The sequence below is a fragment of the Microcebus murinus genome, chromosome 4 (assembly GCF_040939455.1).
Source record: "Microcebus murinus isolate Inina chromosome 4, M.murinus_Inina_mat1.0, whole genome shotgun sequence".
Lineage (NCBI taxonomy): Eukaryota > Metazoa > Chordata > Mammalia > Primates > Cheirogaleidae > Microcebus > Microcebus murinus.
In genome coordinates this window covers 113,675,807-113,691,715 of record NC_134107.1, presented here as the reverse complement: position 1 = coordinate 113,691,715, position 15,909 = coordinate 113,675,807, and the positions used below count along the sequence as shown (strand labels likewise).

General features: G+C 41.4%; 1 pseudogene; it reads right to left on the bottom strand.

The window, feature by feature from the left end:
- Positions 1 to 3,859: 3,859 nt before the first annotated feature.
- LOC105875375 (iron-sulfur clusters transporter ABCB7, mitochondrial pseudogene) lies at positions 3,860 to 6,219 on the bottom strand (annotated as a pseudogene).
- Positions 6,220 to 15,909: the final 9,690 nt, after the last annotated feature.

The following is a 15,909-nucleotide window of genomic DNA, read 5'->3' as shown; positions in this document are numbered from 1 at the left end:
AACATAGTGCTGGAAGTCTTGGCTACAGCAATCAGACAGGAAAATGGAATCAAAGGTATCCAGATAGGGGCAGAAGAGATCAAACTTTCACTGTTTGCTGATGATATGATATTGTATCTAGAAAACCCCAAGGATTCAACCAAGAAACTCCTGGAACTGATCAATGAATTTAGTAAAGTCTCAGGATACAAAATCAATACACAGAAATCAGAGGCATTCATATACGCCAACAACAATCTAATTGAGAACCAAATCAAAGACTCAATTCCCTTCACAATAGCAACAAAGAAATTAAAATACCTAGGAATTTACTTAACCAAGGACATAAAAGACCTCTACAGGGAGAACTATGAAACTCTGAGGAAGGAAATAGCAGAGGATGTAAACAGATGGAAATCCATACCATGTTCGTGGATCGGCAGACTCAATATCATCAAAATGTCTATACTACCCAAACTGATCTACAGATTCAATGCAATACCTATTAAAATCCCATCAGCATTCTTCACAGATATAGAAAAAATAATTTTACGCTTCGTATGGAACCAAAGAAGACCCTGAATATCAAGAGCAATTCTAGGCAACAAAAACAAAATGGGAGGCATTAATATGCCAGATATCAAACTATACTACAAAGCTGTAGTCATTAAAACAATATGGTATTGGCACAAAAACAGGAATATTGACCAGTGGAACAGATGTGAAAATCCTGATATAAAACCATCCTCATATAGCCATCTAATCTTTGACAAAGCTGACAAAAACATACGCTGGGGAAAAGAATCCCTCTTCAATAAATGGTGCTGGGAAAACTGGATAGCCACCTGTAGAAGGCTAAAACAGGACCCACACCTTTCACCTCTCACAAAAACCAACTCACGCTGGATAACAGACTTAAACCTAAGGTATGAAACTATTAGAACTCTAGAGGAAAAAGTTGGAAACACTCTCCTAGACATCGGCCTGGGCAAAGAGTTTATGAAGAAGTCCCCAAAGGCAATCACAGCAGCAACAAAAATAAATAAATGGGACATGATCAAACTACAAAGCTTCTGCACAGCCAAAGAAATAGTCATGAAAGTAAACAGACAACCTACAGAATGGGAGAAAATTTTTGCATCCTATGCATCCGATAAGGGACTGATAACTAGAATATACTTAGAACTCACGAAAATTAGGAAGAAAAAATCAAATAACCCCATTAAAAAGTGGGCAAAGGACTTGAACAGAATTTTTTCTAAAGAAGACAGAAGAATGGCCAACAAACATATGAAGAAATGCTCAACATCTCTAATCATCAGGGAAATGCAAATCAAAACCACAATGAGATATCACTTAACCCCAGTGAGAATGGCCTTTATCAAAAAATCTCCAAACAATAAATGCTGGCGTGGTTGCGGAGAGAGAGGAACACTCCTACACTGCTGGTGGGACTGCAAACTAGTTCAACCTCTGTGGAAAGCAATATGGAGATACCTTAAAGCGATACAAGTGAATCTACCATTTGATCCAGCAATCCCATTGCTGGGCATCTACCCAAATGATCCAGTGACACTCTACAAAAAAGACACCTGCACTCGAATGTTTATAGCAGCACAATTCATAATTGCAAGGCTGTGGAAACAGCCCAAGTGCCCATCAATCAAAGAATGGATTAATAAAATGTGGTATATGTACACCATGGAGTACTATTCAGCTCTGAGAATCAATGGTGATATAGCACACCTTATATTTTCCTGGTTGGAGCTGGAACCCATATTACTAAGTGAAGTATCCCAAGAATGGAAAAACAAGCACCAGATATATTCTCCAGCAAACTGGTATTAACTGAGTAGCACCTAAGTGGACACATAGGTGCTACAGTAATAGGGTATTGGGCAGGTGGGAGGGGGGAGGGGGGCGGGTATATACATACATAGTGAGTGAGATGTGCACCATCTGGGGGATGGTCATGATGGAGACTCAGACTTTTGGGGGGAGGGGGGCAAATGGGCATTTATTGAAACCTTAAAATCTGTACCCCCATAATATACCAAAATAAAAAAAAATAATTAAAAAAAAAAAAGAAGACAGAAGAATGGCCAACAAACATATGAAGAAATGCTCAACATCTCTAATCATCAGGGAAATGCAAATCAAAACCACAATGAGATATCACTTAACCCCAGTGAGAATGGCCTTTATCAAAAAATCTCCAAACAATAAATGCTGGCGTGGTTGCGGAGAGAGAGGAACACTCCTACACTGCTGATCGAACTGCAAACTAGTTCAACCTCTGTGGAAAGCAATATGGAGATACCTTAAAGCGATACAAGTGAATCTACCATTTGATCCAGCAATCCCATTGCTGGGCATCTACCCAAATGATCCAGTGACACTCTACAAAAAAGACACCTGCACTCGAATGTTTATAGCAGCACAATTCATAATTGCAAGGCTGTGGAAACAGCCCAAGTGCCCATCAATCAAAGAATGGATTAATAAAATGTGGTATATATATACTATGGAGTACTATTCAGCTCTGAGAAACAATGGTGATATAGCACATCTTATATTTTCCTGGTTAGAGCTAGAACCCATACTACTAAGTGAAGTATCCCAAGAATGGAGAAACAAGCACCAGATATATTCTCCAACAAACTGGTATTAACTGAGTAGCACCTAAGTGGACACATAGGTACTACAGTAATAGGGTATTGGGCCGGGGGGAAGGGGGGAGGGGGCGGGTATATACATACATAATGAGTGAGATGTGCACCATCTGGGGATGGTCATGATGGAGACTCAGACTTTTGGGGGGAGGGGGGGAAATGGGCATTTATTGAAACCTTAAAATCTGTACCCCCACAATATGCCGAAAAAAGAAAAAAGATAGAAATAGAAAAAGACATTAACTTCCTAAGCTTTTTAGATCCCTCCCAGTATAGCAACTCTCAAATTACATCAGGGTTTATAAGTCTTTGAAGAAAAATGTGGCCAGACACAATAGCTCATGCCTGTAATTCCAGCACTTTGGGAGGCCACAGCAGGAGGATCACTTGAGGCCAAGAGTTTGAGACCAGCCTGGGCAACATAGACCTAATCTCTACAAAAAAAAAAAAATTAAAAAATTAACTAGGTGTAGGGGTACACACATGCAGTCCCAGCTACTTGAGAGGCTGCGGCAGGAGGAACACTGAGCTCAAGGGTTCGAGGGTCCAGCCTGGGCAACAGAGTGAGACCCTGTCTCTAAAAATAAAAAAAACAAAATAATAAAATAAAGAAAATGGATAAATTTTGGTCCAAAACAAAAACAATGCCTCATTATGGTGGAAACATAGAATTCCAGTCACTAGATGATAGTTATGGTGCTGCATAATGATGAATATTCTGCATACCAACATGACAATTAAGATTTTTCCTCCAAAAAGTACACAGTTGCAAATACTTACGTATCTATCAAGTAAGACACTGAATTATAAATGCATGTCTATTTCTGACAAGTTCTAACTTTAAATGTGTTTATGAATTCATTTTAACATCAATGAAGTATTTCATTTGGAGGGAGGAGAGAAAAGAAACCATGAGCCTCCTCTTTTTCTTTAAGAAACATTTTCCCTCTAAATTGTTAAGATAAAGGAGGTTTTACCAACTACAAAAATTTGAAAACCAATCTGATTTATATGGTTATGGATATCAAAGGAATGTCAGGCTTCAAAAAGAGTAATGCTAGCAAAAATTATGCATTGAGCATAACCAGGGCAATAACAAGAAAATAATCTGGGGATAAATACAGAGACCACATTAAATAGCTTATGAAAGATGTAAAACTCAAATCCCCTCTTAAGTAAATCTCATCTAAAAGAAGGATTGTAGAAAATGGGAATGTATGATTTTTTTTAATAAACAATTATGCTTCAGTGCAAATGTATAGTCCAAAACAAAAAAGAAAAGGAAAAAAAAAAAAAAAACATCTCATGTGACTTAGCAGGAACAGTTTCCACAGCCTTTCACACTGTTGATAATTTCTTCTTGTAGTTTCTTTCTTTCCTCCTCTTTGGACATATTTTCTTTCTTTGCAACCCATTTGGGGTTATCATGGTTCTGCACATGGCTACCCTGTGTATGCCACATTTCTGAATAGATACTGCCAGGGTTAGCAAGCAAGCCATGGTGGGTACCACGTTCAGCTACCTTACCCTGGTCCAAGACAATGATTTCATATGCATCAACCACTGTTGACAATCTGTGTGCAATGAAAATAAAAGTTCTGTATTTGACCACATCCCTCGTGGCACTAAGAATGGTCTCTTCAGTAATTGAATCTAATGATGAAGTGTCTTCATCATAGAGTATGACTGGAGGGTCCTTCAAAATAGCTCTTGCAATTGCTACTCTTTGTTTTTCTCCTCCTGAAAGCTTGAGTCCTCGTTCACCAACTTGGGTGTCATATCCACGTGGCATTCGAAGAATTGCATCATGAAGTCCAGCTAATTTTGCCACTGCATATACTTCCTCAGTGAAGCACTGATGTTTCCATATAAGAGGTTGTAGTAAATAGTATTATGGAAGAGGACAGCATCCTGAGGTACCACTCCCACTGCCCTCCGAAGGCTTTCCAGGCTCACATCTTGTATATTTTGACCAGCAAGGTAAATGCTACCTTTTTGAGGCTCATAGAAGCGAAACATCAGCCTTACTATTGTGCTTTTCCCTGACCCACTACCTCCTACAATGGCCACTTTCTTTCCTGCAGGGACTTCAAATGATATTCCACTAAGAACTTTCTGCCCCTCAATGTACTCAAAATGCACATTATCAAAGGCCACCGTAGCTGTCTGTGGTGTGATCTGAAGGGAAGGTGGCATCACTTTGTCTTTAATTCGGGGGTCTACCTTGAGTAGAGTGAATAAGGTGTTCATATCTATTAGTGCTTGTCTAGTCTCTCTATATACAGTTCCCAGAAAGTTAAGGGGTAATGAAAGCTGAAAAAGCAGTCCATTCACCATTACTAGATCTCCAACGGTAAGGGTACCTGCCACAGTTCCCTGACTGGCAAGCACCATTATAGCCGTTAAACCAACACTGAAAATAGCATTTTGACCAAAGTTCAGCATAGCCAGAGTGGAGGTACTTTTCAATGAAGCAGTCTCATATGTCTTCAAAAATCCATCATATCTCTGTGCTTCATATTTTTCATTATTAAAATACTTCACAGTTTCATGATTCAGCAGTGAGTCTATATCAGCATTACCTGCATCATTATCCGCTTTGTTCATCTCTATTCTAAATCTAGTTCTCCACCGTATGACTGCAATTGTAAAGGCTGTGTATGCACCAAGGGCTGTGAGGGCTACCAAAGCAAACTGGGCACCACATTTGTAATACAAAACACTGCTGACAAGCATCACCTCAAACATGATGGGAAGAAGATTAAATACCAAAGCACTCAGGACAAAACTGATACCCCTTGTTCCTCTGTCAATAGCTTTAGATAAAGCTCCTGTCTGTCTGCTCAGGTGGAAACCCAGATCCAGGTTGTGAAGATGGAGAAAGACATTTTTGGCTATTCTTCGGATTGAATTTTGGGCTACCTTGCCAAATACTGCATTTCGAACTTCGTTAAAAAAGGCAGCTCCAGCTCTTGATACACCATAGCCAATCAGAACTGCTGTTGCCATGGTTGCAACTGTATCTGGTGCATCACTCAGGTTCAGCATGTTTCCCGACATCTGGTTGAGGCTGTCTACAGCATATTTAAACATGAAGGGGACCACAATATTCATGGCCTTTGCACCACCCAAAAATCCCAAGGAAATGGCAACTCTTGCTCTTAGATCTGGCCTGTCTTTGGGCCACACATAAGAAAGCATTGCTTTTATGATTTTCCGAGTATCAACATCTTTTAACCCTTCTTTCGGGTCTGTGTGGAGCCCTCCTCCTGCGTGACCATGCCAACATGTCCTCTTTTCTCCCAGTGGCCATGCCTGGAGAGCCTTTGTAGCATCTAATAATTGTCTTGAATTGCATTTTCTCACTCTCTGCCATGCAGTATTTCTTAATGACTCTGGGATCTGGCAGATTCGAGCGGTTCCCGAGGCGCCGAGCTGATGTAATCTCCATTGCGGGCCTGAGCGGCAGACAGAGACTAGAGGCCTGACCAGAATCGCGGAGTGCGGCGCTTTTCGAAAGCAGCCGGCGCGGCCGCCCAACGCCAGGATGTGTCGCGAGCAGCGCCATCTTGAGCCCCTCTAGCACTTTTAAATAATGATCAGGGGACACATTTCTCTCAGGGCCTCTTCTTCTTGGCTTTACTTATACAACACTTCCTCCTGCAGTTTCATCATTTCATTCCTTACTCTGAGCCTTTTTTCAAGTTGAATTGCTTAAAATAATCTCCCTTTCCAGCTTCCAGAGCCTCCTTCATTCATTCCTGTAGGCAGCTCCAGCACCCCAGCTCCTCCTTCCTGCACTCAGAGGAGCACAGCCAAGGAGTTCTCTGCTTTTGCTCTGCCTGAGCCCAGTGTTCACAAGATTCCATTTCAATGAATTTAATTCAACAAATGTTTACATACTAAAAAAGAAAGAAAAAAGAATGGGCTCCAGGTGATCAATAGTGGAAATAGAGAGGAGAATGGTAACAGCAATGTGCTGAGGGCAGAACAAGCCTGTACTGTCATGGTTAGACATGGAACAAGGGAGGAAGAGGAGCCCATGGTAATGTTGAGTAAGTTCACATCACGGCTTTTGACTATGTTGTGGGAACTGAGTCAGAAAAGGAGTCCTAAAGGGTAAAAATTTACACCAAGAACTGAAGTTGAGCAGAAGTTTTCTAAGCAAGGAAAAGAGAATGGGGCTTTCTCAGGAAAATAGGAAAATGTCTTTATTTTTGAACCCTAGGATGCAAGTTGAGTGGGACTGAAAGCACAGGAGACCACCAGGAGAGAGAGCAGGACGCCACCTGTGAAGCTTTTCCAGGATCCTCTGGGTTTCCCCATAATGACCCAAGGACTCAACTGCCTTTCTTTCCTCCCCAGACTGCTTCTATCCACTGTATCTATTGGAGATTTTCTCCATATATGGCTAACCGTGGCCACTAGGTTCCATATCCATTTGCACTTCTTGGTTTTAGGATTTTACTGCCAATACTTCAAGCATAGGAATATTACAAGGGTTTTAAAAATCTTACTAAGTTCTTATAATCCCTGGTCTATGGAAACCAGCTCCCTTCTTTCCTTAACCTCCGTTTAAATTCAGATTCTCCATTTACTAGCTGTGTGGCACTGTGTGTGTCTTTTACCCTCTCTATCATCAGTTTTTCAACAGAAAAAAAAATAAGTAATAGTAACTATAAAACAGAATTATGAGAACTAAACTAGTAGATACATAAGCTATTTAATTGTTTGAAAGTAGTTTACCTTTTGAGAAAGCTAGGAAGTAACATCAGTGAAAAAGACAGAGTCCCAAAGAACAGGCCCTTACTGCCCTAAACACACACACACACACACACACACATTGTCCAAATAAACCTTATCAGAACTCTGGAAAATACTCAAAGGTTTACAGACAAAGAAAACAAAGAATCAGAATAAGATCACTTAGGATGACTTAAATAACACGGGAAAGTTTTATAGCATTTTTAACTTAACTTTGTCTCAGCTTGCTCCCCAGTATGGTGGCAGTCTCAAAGACAGCAGCCCACGTTTCTGGATGTGGTTTCAGAAATATTCCAGAGAGAACAAAGTTGACCTCATTCCCAAGGAATTGTTTGTCCGTTTTGGCCTGTCTGCATTTGCCTTTGTTTTATCTAACTTGGAATTCTCTCAGGGTGAAAAGTCAGTTAAGTGGAAGCTTTCTTTGGAACACTGAAAAGCAAATGAACAAGCTGCTGAAACTTTTGGCAAAGGCTTAGAGTTCAGGCAAACAATAGACATGCCAAAAGCCTGGGAGAAAACTCTGGGAAAACCCTAAGTGGGGGTGGGGGGAGAATACCTCTAACCCTTCCTAGGAAAAGGCAAAGATATACAATGTAACCCAAAGGTCAAAAAAAGAAAAAACAAACAAACTTTTATCGGGTGGTGGGCAGATGGGAGGGGGGAGTAGGGGAAGAATTTATACTTACAAAATAGGTGTGATGCGCACCACCTGGGTGTAGGACACACTTGATGTTTTGGTAAGGCAGGGGGTGGGGGGAGGAATGGAAGGGGCAATATGTGTACCCTAACAATATTTGTACCCCCATAATATGATAAAATAAAATAAAATTAATTTTAAAAAACTCTGGGAAAAGAGTTACTTTAGCCAATGCTTATTTGGAGCTGTGTCATCCCCAGAGAGCAAAGTCCCTGTACCATGCATCCCCTAGGACCAAGTGGCCATTATTCCAATGTCCACAAATTTCTATAAATAGAAAGGTCACTGTAGGAGATACAGATCCTCCTACCAGATGGAGTTTTCTGTGAAGACACTTGATGACCTAAAGCTTATTTTTGCTTCCTTGGACACCTAGAAAACTTTGGGGCATCTTTAGTGAAGACTGAAATAAATATCACTGTTTGGTATTTTACCTATTCTTTTTTGAAATATAGAATGATTTTTGCAGAGAAGCTTTGTGGCATCTTAATGTAATTGAACTATGTTGAATCTAAGAGGCAGATTGTGATAATGGATATAGCACCTCTCTGGTTCCACTTGGGGGTTGGATACAGGGTGACCTGTGGTTTTAGACACCCTGTGCTCATGGAAACTCCAAGAAGAATATTCCGTCGGCTGTAGGAGGATGGGGAATAGTATGAGATCTTGTCCACACACTTGTGCAGGTAAGTTGACCTGAAGGCAGAAAGTGGAAATACAAGAATCGGTAGTATATGATCCTAGAAAAAGGCTTGGCTACTTCATAGAAAACAACTCTCTGTAAAAATTTCTCCTAATAATTCTAGAAACAAGTGACACTTTTCTTCATCAAGCTGTGTGACTGTCCCATTTCCCTGATTATCATGAAAGTCTTATGTGTGAATTGAATCCTAGAAGCATTAAAGACTTTCAAAATTGAAAAAAAAAAATAACTTTAGGAAATAAGGGCTCTGGAAGTCTCTCACATATAAAGGAAAACTCAGAAAATCACACATATGTCCAGAACAGGAATGACTTGAGAAAACCCTCAGCTTTAACCTTCATCCAATCTTTAGGCTAAAGCAGGAAGCAACAGCTAATGCAGGATTAGCAAACAGCCTGGCTTAACATTGAAGAAGTACCTCAACACAGAGCAAATCTGCAAAGACAAGGAGAGAATTTTTTTTTATTTTTTTTATTTTTTTTATTTTGGCATATTGTGGGGGTACAGCTTTTAAGGTTTCAATAAATGCCCATTTCCCCCCCTCCCCCCAAAAGTCTGAGTCTCCATCATGACCATCTCCCAGATGGTGCACATCTCACTCATTATGCATGTATATACCCGCCCCCTTCCCCCCTCCCACCTGCCCAATACCCTATTACTGTAGCACCTATGTGTCCACTTAGGTGCTACTCAGTTAATACCAGTTTGCTGGAGAATATATCTGGTGCTTGTTTCTCCATTCTTGGGATACTTCACTTAGTAGTATGGGTTCCAGCTCCAACCAGGAAAATATAAGGTGTGCTATATCACCATTGATTCTCAGAGCTGAATAGTACTCCATGGTGTACATATACCACATTTTATTAATCCATTCTTTGATTGATGGGCACTTGGGCTGTTTCCACAGCCTTGCAATTATGAATTGTGCTGCTATAAACATTCGAGTGCAGGTGTCTTTTTTGTAGAGTGTCACTGGATCATTTGGGTAGATGCCCAGCAATGGGATTGCTGGATCAAATGGTAGATTCACTTGTATCGCTTTAAGGTATCTCCATATTGCTTTCCACAGAGGTTGAACTAGTTTGCAGTCCCACCAGCAGTGTAGGAGTGTTCCTCTCTCTCCGCAACCACGCCAGCATTTATTGTTTGGAGATTTTTTGATAAAGGCCATTCTCACTGGGGTTAAGTGATATCTCATTGTGGTTTTGATTTGCATTTCCCTGATGATTAGAGATGTTGAGCATTTCTTCATATGTTTGTTGGCCATTCTTCTGTCTTCTTTAGAAAAAATTCTGTTCAAGTCCTTTGCCCACTTTTTAATGGGGTTATTTGATTTTTTCTTCCTAATTTTCGTGAGTTCTAAGTATATTCTAGTTATCAGTCCCTTATCGGATGCATAGGATGCAAAAATTTTCTCCCATTCTGTAGGTTGTCTGTTTACTTTCATGACTATTTCTTTGGCTGTGCAGAAGCTTTGTAGTTTGATCATGTCCCATTTATTTATTTTTGTTGCTGCTGTGATTGCCTTTGGGGACTTCTTCATAAACTCTTTGCCCAGGCCGATGTCTAGGAGAGTGTTTCCAACTTTTTCCTCTAGAGTTCTAATAGTTTCATACCTTAGGTTTAAGTCTGTTATCCAGCGTGAGTTGGTTTTTGTGAGAGGTGAAAGGTGTGGGTCCTGTTTTAGCCTTCTACAGGTGGCTATCCAGTTTTCCCAGCACCATTTATTGAAGAGGGATTCTTTTCCCCAGCGTATGTTTTTGTCAGCTTTGTCAAAGATTAGATGGCTATATGAGGATGGTTTTATATCAGGATTTTCACATCTGTTCCACTGGTCAATATTCCTGTTTTTGTGCCAATACCATATTGTTTTAATGACTACAGCTTTGTAGTATAGTTTGATATCTGGCATATTAATGCCTCCCATTTTGTTTTTGTTGCCTAGAATTGCTCTTGATATTCAGGGTCTTCTTTGGTTCCATACGAAGCGTAAAATTATTTTTTCTATATCTGTGAAGAATGCTGATGGGATTTTAATAGGTATTGCATTGAATCTGTAGATCAGTTTGGGTAGTATAGACATTTTGATGATATTGAGTCTGCCGATCCACGAACATGGTATGGATTTCCATCTGTTTACATCCTCTGCTATTTCCTTCCTCAGAGTTTCATAGTTCTCCCTGTAGAGGTCTTTTATGTCCTTGGTTAAGTAAATTCCTAAGTATTTTAATTTCTTTGTTGCTATTGTGAAGGGAATTGAGTCTTTGATTTGGTTCTCAATTAGATTGTTGTTGGCGTATATGAATGCCTCTGATTTCTGTGTATTGATTTTGTATCCTGAGACTTTACTAAATTCATTGATCAGTTCCAGGAGTTTCTTGGTTGAATCCTTGGGGTTTTCTAGATACAATATCATATCATCAGCAAACAGTGAAAGTTTGATCTCTTCTGCCCCTATTTGGATACCTTTGATTCCATTTTCCTGTCTGATTGCTGTAGCCAAGACTTCCAGCACTATGTTGAACAGAAGTGGAGATAGTGGGCAGCCTAATCTGGTTCCAGTTCTAAGTGGGAATGATTTCAATCTTTCCCCATTCAGTATGATGTTGGCTATGGGTCTGTCATATATGGCTTGTATCATTTTTAGGTATGTCCCTTCTATGCCTATTTTCTTAAGTGTTCGTATCATGAAAGGGTGTTGAATTTTGTCAAAAGCTTTTTCTGCATGTATTGAAAGAATCATGTGGTCTTTGTTTTTGCTTCTGTTTATGTGGTGAATTGCATTTATAGATTTACGTATGTTGAACCATCCCTGCATCCCTGGGATGAAGCCCACTTGGTCGTGGTGGATTATTTTTTTGATAAGTGTCTGGATTCGGTTAGCTAAGATTTTGTTGAAAATTTTTGCATCTATATTCATTAGGGATATTGGTCTGTAGTTTTCTTTTTTTGTTGCATCCTTTCCTGGTTTTGGTATCACAGTAATATTCGCTTCATAAAAGGTGTCGGGGAGGTTTCCGTTCTTCTCGATGTTGTGGAATAGTTTCTGCAAGATAGGTACTAGTTCTTCTTTGTAAGTATGGTAAAATTCAGGTGTGAAGCCATCTGGACCGGGGCTTTTCTTTTTAGGGAGATTTTTAATTGCTGTTTCTATTTCAGCTGTTGAGATTGGTCTGTTCTGGGAATCTATTTCTTCCTGGTTGAGCCTAGGGAGGCTGTGTGTTTCTAGAAATTTGTCCATTTCCTCCACATTTTCCAGTTTGTGTGCATAAAGATTTTTGTAGTATTCATAGATTATATCTTGTATCTCTTTGGGATCAGTTGTGATATCTCCTTTTTATTCCTGATGGAGCTTATTAGAGATTTCTCTTTTCTGCTTTTCGTTAGCTTAGCCAATGGTGTGTCAATTTTGTTTATTTTTTCAAAGAACCAACTTTTTGTTTTATTAATCTCCTGAATAGCTTCCCTGTTTTCAATTTCATTTAGTTCTGATTTGATCTTGTTGATTTCACTTCTTCTGCTGGGTTTGGGGTTGGTCTGTTCTTCTTTTTCCAGCTCTTTGAGTCGTTTCATTAGATTGTCTATTTGTGATCTTCTTGTCTTTTGGTTATAGGCATTTATGGAGATAAACTTTCCTCTCAGAACTGCTTTAGCTGTGTCCCAGAGGAGTTGATAACTTGTCTCTCCATTGTCGTTTTCTTCATAGAAGTTTTTTATTTCCGTCTTGATTTCTTCATTTACGAAGTAATCATTTAGTAGGAGGTTGTTTTATTTCCATGTTTTTGTGTAGAAATGTGTGTTTCTGTTAGGGTTGATTTCTAGTTTTATTCCACTGTGATCTGAGAAGGTACATGGTATGATTTCTATTTTTTTAAATTTCTTGAGATTTTCTTTGTGTCCTAGGATATGGTCAATCTTAGAGAATGTCCCGTGAGCTGATGAGAAGAACGTATATTCAGTGGATTTGGGGTAGAATGTTCTGTAGATGTCTGTCAGACCCAATTGTTCTAGAGTTTTGTTTAAGTCCATTATTTCTTTATTAATTTTCTGTTTGGAGGATCTGTCTCGTGCCGTCAATGGGGTGTTGAAATCTCCAGCGATTATGGAGTTGCTATTAATCCATTTGCTTAGCTCCAGTAAGGTTTGCTTTATGAATCTGGGTGCACCTAAGTTGGGTGCATATATATTTAAAATTGTTATCTCTTCTTGTTGGACTGTGCCCTTCACCATTATATAATGACCCTCTTTGTCTTTTACTACTTTTGTTGGTTTAAAAACGAAATCGTCTGAAATTAGAACTGCCACACCAGCCTTCTTTTGGCTTCTATTTGCTTGGAATATTGATCTCCACCCTTTTATTTTTAGTCTATATGCATCCTTGCAGGTTAGATGTGTTTCCTGAAGACAGCATATACTTGGCCTGTATTTTCTTATCCATTCAGCCAGCCTATGTCTCTTGAGTGGAGAGTTTAAGCCATTCACATTTATTGAGAGAACTGATAGGTAAGGTAGATTACTGATCATTCTGTTGGGTTGGATGTTGTTGCTATGATTTCTGTCTTGAGCCATTGTAATATCTGGCCTTTAATATCTTTGGGTTTTGGTTGTTTTTATATCCGTGGGTTATTATTTTGATGTTCCGTGAGTAACGCTGTTTTAAGTACTTCTTGTAGGGCTGGTCTTGTCTTGGTGAATTCTCTGAGCCTTTGTTTGTCTGAGAATGTTTTTATTTCTCCTTCATATACGAAGCTTAGTTTTGCAGGGAATAATATTCTAGGCTGGGCATTGTTTGGTTTCAAAAGAGTGAGAATGGGGCCCCAGTCTCTCCTTGCTTGTAAAGTCTCATTAGAGAAGTCTGATGTTATTCGAATTGGCTTTCCCTTGTATGTTACTTGCTTCTTTTGTCTTACAGCTCTTAGAAGGGCCTCTTTAGTTGATACTTTGGTCAGTCTGATGACTGCACGTAGTGACGTCTTCCTGTTTGCGTTGAATCTCCCAGGGGTCCTCTGAGCTTCTTGAACTTGTATATCAAGATTTTGAGCAAGGCCTGGGAAATTTTCCTCTATTATATCTTCAAACAGCTTGTCCAACCCTTGAGATTTGTCTTCTTCCCCTTCTTGTAACCCTATGACCCTCACATTAGGTTTCTTCACATAATCCCACAGCTCTTGTAGGCTTTGCTCTTTTGTCTTGTTTCTCTACTCTATTTCTGTGACTGATTTATTTAATTGGAGGGTGTTATCTTCAAGCTCTAAGATTCTTTCTTCTGTTTGATCTACCCTGTTCTTGAGACTTTGCACTGTATTTTGTTGTTCCTTGAATTGATTCTTCATTTCCAGGAGTTCGGTTACACTTTTCTTCTTTGTTTCTATTTCTTTTCCCATATCCTGGAGGCTTTTGGTGGTTTTTTTGTGTTGGTTATTGAGTTTTTGTTGCAGCTGGGTGAGTGTTCTTAAGTTCCACATACGAAATTCCTCTTCTGTCATATTTACTGCCTGATTTGGGTTGGTGTCCGTTTCTAGGGGGCTGGTGCTCCTCTTTGGGGGTGTGTTTTCCGTTTGGTTCTTCATATTTCCTGAGTTCTTTCGCTGATTTCTTCCCATGTCGATCAGTTGTTGTTTCTTTCCTTAGGTTATTGTTTGGGTATTCACACAGCTTGTTTAGTTTCTTAGGTGTTAGGTGGTGTCTGTGGGTGAAATTGGACCACTCCCTGTATATTGAGTCGGTGGGTGCCGTGGAAAGGCTGTGCAAGATGCCGTCCCTGTCAGTAGGTGGCGTTTGCTTGGAGGAACTGGCTATGCTCTTGATTTTGAGTCCTGTTATCCGCTCTTGTTCTGGGCGGAGCATGGTTGGGTAAGCCTGCCCTCAGGCCGTCAGCAGGGGTCAAAGTTCTGTCCTCTGCTTCCAGGGAAAGCTGTCAGGGCGGGGCTGGAATGGTCCCGCTCAGCCAGAAAGTCTGAGTGTGGGGGTGGGGCTGTCTGAGACCTGCAGTCTGGAGCGGGCCTCGCTTCTTTCCACCCTCCCCAAGTCCGCAGCTACTCCTGGGTCTCTGCCAGCAGGCCAGACCACAAGCCACCAGGCCTCCCCGGACTGTGATGCTGGCGGGGAGGTTCCCTGCACAGGAACGCCACCTGGGTTGGGCACACAGCCTCCTCCTGGGAGGAGGGTTGCCCTCTAGGATGCCGATCTGCCCCTGGAGGCACACACACCTCAGTAGGCTGTTCACGTATAACCCTTCTGTGCCCCGGGCAATGCTAGCCCTTGGTGCAGGGGATCTGGTCTGCAAGTCTGACCTCTGGGTCCCAGAGTTCAAACTGTATTCCCACCAGGGAGAGGATTTCCGGTCCCAATTCACCCACAGGGAGCCCAAGCTGGGTCTATGACTCTCAGCCTCTGAGTCAGCACCGTTTTCCTGGGAACACGGTGCCAGCAGCACCTGGGAGGGCGGGCGGGGTCCCAAACGGGAAGGTACCATTCCCTGGAGGTGCCTCCGGCTGGTGGCTGTATTGTCTCTCTGGGCAGCCGCGGGTAGGGTCGGTGGAGGGGAGGAGGAGGCAATATGGCGCCTGCCGCACGGCTCGGGTCTGTGCACACAGAGGTGCCCGGAGGAAGTTGGGAACCTGGTGCCACGTCTGCTACAGGCTCACTGTTGGCAGGCGGCGGCGGTCTCTGGGCCGGTGTCCGCAGGTCTCTCCACCCGCTGGGGAGCCCACCAGCCGTCCCGAATGCAGGGGAGGGGAAACAGCAAATCCACCTACCCTTGCCGCTGGTCTCCGGGCTGCTCCGTTGCTCTCAGCCTTCAGTTCTCCTCCGCAGCCTCCTGCCTTGGAGTCTCCCGGAGTCTCAGGTACCCCTCCTTCCGGCCCTTGTCTGCTGTATGCTCATCTTCTTGCTTGTTTTTTCTAATTTCTGCTAGAATCTGTCTTTTCTGCAGAGATACTCTGTCTGGCGGTGTTATTCGTCTGCCATCTTGCTCCGCCCCCCGAGAATTTTTGTTTGTCTGCTTCTTGCTTCAGGCATTTAACCACTTCAGTGCAGTGCTCACCGGCCACAAAACCTTTGCCCACAACTGGCACTCCTAGTGTGCAGGATAG